The sequence below is a fragment of the Pteropus vampyrus genome, unplaced genomic scaffold (genome assembly GCF_000151845.1).
Source record: "Pteropus vampyrus isolate Shadow unplaced genomic scaffold, Pvam_2.0 Scaffold205, whole genome shotgun sequence".
Lineage (NCBI taxonomy): Eukaryota > Metazoa > Chordata > Mammalia > Chiroptera > Pteropodidae > Pteropus > Pteropus vampyrus.
Genome location: NW_011888986.1, coordinates 260,295 through 265,273, shown reverse-complemented (window position 1 = coordinate 265,273; position 4,979 = coordinate 260,295). Strand labels below are relative to the sequence as shown.

The 4,979-nt window shown below is 41.6% G+C and overlaps 1 pseudogene; it reads right to left on the bottom strand.

The window, feature by feature from the left end:
- Positions 1 to 2,960: 2,960 nt before the first annotated feature.
- On the bottom strand, positions 2,961 to 3,359 carry LOC105300249 (annotated as a pseudogene).
- Positions 3,360 to 4,979: the final 1,620 nt, after the last annotated feature.

The window sequence follows — 4,979 nt, the reverse complement described above, 5'->3', positions numbered from 1 at the left end:
GGCACACCTGCGCCCCCCGCGCACCTGGACCGCCCTGCCCGCGCGGACCTGGAGTGGTCACAGCCTTCCCACGGTCTTGCGGCCTTCCTCCTCTTCTTTTCCTCTTCGATCTCTGACTTCTGTGCTGTGCTAAATGCCTGCTGCAGTGGTGGCTGCTCTCGCTTAAATGGCGCCTGCTTGCCTCCAAAGAGCTTTTAGGTGCCACCTACTGCATGGTTCTGGAATAGATGGTCAGGACTGGAATTTTCTGAGATTTCAATGAATTAAAATAATTTCTTTGAAAGTGTACCAGATTCTTTTGTTTTAGATTGTTCACATTACCAACTAAAATTATTACTAACCATAAGCCTTTCTTTTCGGTGTCCCGATACTAAATCAAAAACCTATTCATTTAGAAGGCAGACGAAATGGGGCCATGCTCGATAACCAACCAACAGTTCAGATTAATGCATTCTAATTTGATAGACTCCTATGACAAATTCATCATAGGCAATCTGGGACTAGAATCGCCTTTTCACTGGGTAGTTTCACATTAGCGTTTCAAGAATATAACCAGATTTATTTTCTGACACTGATAAACACTTGTCAAAGAAGTATTAATCAAAAACATGTGAGTCAGCACGAAATAAGATTTATGGCTAACAATTCTGTGCCGACATTTTAAAAATGCTTGCTTCTTTCACTGATCCATAAATTTAAACTACTGGTTTGAGGAAGATTTCTTCCCCCTATTATAACTCAATCTTTTTAAAATTTATTTAAATTAGTTTTTTTAATACTATCAAGTTTTCTAAGAGTTGAGCAATATTAATATTTTCTTGACTTTAAATTTGATTTAGCTGTTAGAATCCCATTTACCTGTTCTAAAACTGTTTTTGAATTTTTGTATAATTTCAAACAGCATAATCCTTTGATGTTAATTTCCAAAGTAAATATCTACCCCGTTATTCAGAGGAAATGTACGTTTTTAAAATCTTACTTAAGGATTATAATTATAATAAAGAAAATTAATTTTGCTCATTAGTCGATCCTAATTCTAACCTTGAAGCTATGGCCATTGGAATATGAAAATAATATACCATTTTTGTCAGTCATCTAAGGCTACCATCAGCAAATCTACCTCTAATTTATAGATGCCGGGAAGCAGGGTAGTCACTCCATCTCAGATCTCCTCTTCAAGAGAATGGATGGCTATTAGGAAAACTGCCCCAGAGGGTCTAGATTCATCAAGGTTCTGGGCACTGCCTGCTGCCATTTCGGAATCTGAAAGGACCATTCAGACTAACAAATTAGGATGATGTTTACCATGACAACCCAAAATGCAGGTTATCAGGTTAAAAGATAAAATGGAGGTTGTGGTCTAAACAAAGAAGAGTGAAAAGATTTAAAGAGCTAAAATTATTGAAGGCAAAAAGCCAGTTCTAGCCCAGATCTGGGTGGGAGAAAGGACCTGGAGGTGGTGAAGGGCAAATTCCACATTGCAAAAGAATCTTGCCATTTTCCACATTTAATTGCTATTTGTTCTGAGAAAGTGAAGTACAGGCCCCAAAGGCCCTGCTTAAACAGGAGCAATACATTTAAAATGATATCTCTGATCTATTTATTTGTCACTCTCTCACAAGCCCTGGCTTTTCGTCAGCCAGAAGTTGCAGATTGTTTCCAGAACTTCAGTCTAAGAATTGGATTTAAGAAGATCTCTGGGAGATGTCTAGGCCTGTAGGTGAGAAGCTCTAGGTCAGTGTCTCTCAAAATCTAGCGTGCATCAGAATCACCTAGAGGGCTTGTTAAACTCAGCCGGCTGGGCCACACCCCAGATTTTCTGATTCAGCACAGCTGAGGCTGGATCCCAAAATGTGTTAATTCCAACAAATTTCCTGGTCAGGCTGAGGCTGCTTGGTTCAGGGACCCATTGAACTCTGCCACCTAGACAGTACAGAAACTAATAAGCAGTGGTAATGTACTCAGGGAAGAAAAATATGACATTCCTCTGTTTTCTAAAGCAAATTAAAATTATCTAAGCCAATCTGGTGCCCTTCATTTTGAGGAACTCTTGTCCTCATAGACTCACAATGTGCTCATGGTCTTTTGGAGGACCATAAACAGAGCCACTTCAGCTGCATTCTCACTTTGCTTTTATAAGCTAGGATTCTGCAAGCTTACACTTGGCCTCTATGCAAATTAGAAAATGGACCACTCTCTGGGTGGACACATTCACTCTCCTCCCTCTCCCTCAAGAAGGGACAGAGGACTCTTTGTGCGAAGAACTTTCCTGGGGCAGGTGCAGCCCACTCCAGGTTCCTGAGTGAATGGGACATCTGCTAAACCCCAGACCTGCTCTCACCCTCTGCTGGTCACCTTTGTACATTATACATCTGCACAACTAAATACAACAATGCTGCTCCTCCCACAGGCCAACATGGTCCATGTGAGAGCTAGCAGCTCCATTTGGGACGTGCATCCACAGGTCCACAGAGTGCCAGCCTCCATCAAGGGAGAGGCAGAGGCAACTAATTTGGGGGGCAGGAGCTGAAGGATAAGGGCAGGATATTCCCTAGCTAGCTGTTGAGCAAGCAGACATGTAATTAAAAAACAAAAACAAAAACACACACACACTTCTGGACTGTGTTCCTTATGTCTCATTATATCTCATTGTCTCTCCTGTGTTCTCTAAGACAGTGGTTTTGGGCACCAGCAGTTTCAGCATTACCCAGAAAGTTATTAGAAATGCAAATTTCAGCCCCACCCTGGACTTACTGAATTAGAAACTCAAGGCGAGACACAGCAATCTATGTTTTAGCAAACAATCTAGGTGTTGCTAATGATGCATTGAAACCCAGTGCACTAAAGTTTGATCTTTTAAATATATGTATATAAAGTTTGATCTTTTAAATATATGTACATATATTTTATTTTTTGGTTGTCCATGGTTTATTGAAAATATTATAGGACAGCAGAAGGATTCAAATGGCTCTGCGTAATGTTTTGAAATTCATCCCAACCTTGATTTGAAGATGGGACAGACTACCAGAGTCCAAGAGCGTCAGCATTTCCTTAGCGTCAGGATCAACTTCAGTGATCTCCTGATCTAGGTCTAAGACTTCAGGAACATAATGATCTCTCCTTTCTCTCTCCTCTTCTTGCAGCATAATAGAAATAACTCTCTCAGGGTCTCTCTGAATCTGCTTAATCAGATGTGTGACATAGCCCGCTATCTTGTTGCAGAGTTTCATGCTGGGGATTATGGCGATCTTCTTGCATACACACTTGTTGGTGTGGAAATCATTGCCTAGGCATGTGTAGTACTCTTCGATGATGACATGGGCCACCTTCTTCATGGTGTTGCTACAAACACAAGCCATCTTTGCGGGTACCCGATGAAAGAACTTAAACATATTTTTAACAAATGACATATCAACATATCACCTTAAAAATTAGTGAAAGGGTACCATCTTAATAGAATGTGCTTAAAGGAGCAGTGAACCTCACTCACCTCCAGATATTTCTGGTTCTGTACCTTGGTACTTTTCTACGCTATTCCTTCTAACATTTTTCCATATAAGATTAGGGTGCAGGACTCCAGTGCCCAGAGGACAACCTATTTTCCAGCAATCTTGTCAGCAGTAGAATGTTCACCTCCAGGGCTGGCAATAACCTTCTTCCTGCCTTTATCTTCTCCACCATGGAGTCACTCCAACCTAATACCCGGGTGGGCTAGACTCTCCAAATTAAGATCTTGACCCTGTAATTCAAGAAGCTTTTCACATCTACTTGGAGAAAAGAAAACTCAGAGCCCAAGAACATAAAGGCTTCTCGTAAAATAGAAAAAGAAAGTGGAATTTTTTTTTGGTTATTGTCCATGTGTTCACTGACCCCAAAATAAGAACTCTGAAGTTGGGTTGGCCTGTCAGAGATGTCCCACATGGAGAGCCACCCCTTAACTAGCCATTGCATGTGTGCTGTCTCCCCAGGCTTCTTGAGGGCAATTCCCAGGGAGAGAGTCAGCTGAGAGTTTTCAGCAGCAACATTCCAACCACTGAGGCAAAGAGGCTACAGTCTCAAGTGAGCGGTTGGTGTGGTAGTGTGCTGCAGTATCCACTTCAGTAGCCAAGGACAATTTGTAGAGAATGGCATCAATTGGTCATGAATGAAGTATTTCAGAGGCAGGTCTTTTGCAAAGAATAAGGGTTATATGTTATTCCATTGGTTTTGATCCTGATTCTGTATTTGTAATCATCTTTTCAGATCTATCCAACTGTATTTTGTGCTTTGAAGTCTAAGAAGGTTTTGCCTCTCTTCTTCCTCCCCTTCTTCGATACCATGTGCACCCCAATAAGGATGGGGCAGCATGCTTTCTATCTGTTTTTAATCTTTTCAGCTTATCCAGGCTACACAGATGCTAAAGCTGACATCTGTTTTCTGTAATCTCAGAGTTTCTCATCCCTGCCTTATCTAAGGTTGACCTAGTTCTCTTGCTCTACTAAAATATTAATAAACACAGACAGGTGCTTATATTCATGAAACACAACTTTGTGTGCTCTTACAGCTCTGCATATCCCTGGATCCAGCCTATCAGACCCCATCTTCCCTTCTTCCCCAAACCCCCACTGTATCCTGGAGAACACCTGTACCTTATTCATCAAGTTTCTCTAAATCTCAAACTGCTTTGTAGAAGACTTGCCACCCTTTTGCCCTAATTAAAGCTGACTCTTCTGCAGTGCTCTCTTTTCCTGCGGCATCTTAAGCGGAAACTGCTTTTCTTCTCATACCCATTACCTCCTTGATCTCAATGCATTGTCTCTTCTGAGCCTTAACTTCTCCTCTGGCTGCAAAATCTTGCCTTCTTTTAGATTTGACCACCTTCTTTCCTTTGTCTTGCCATCCTTTGGGTCGTTTGCCTTCTGCCATCCTTGGGTCTGGTGGGCTTTCTCTCCACCCAGATACAGTGTGACCTGAACTATTCGCCTCACTTTTTGCTCTCT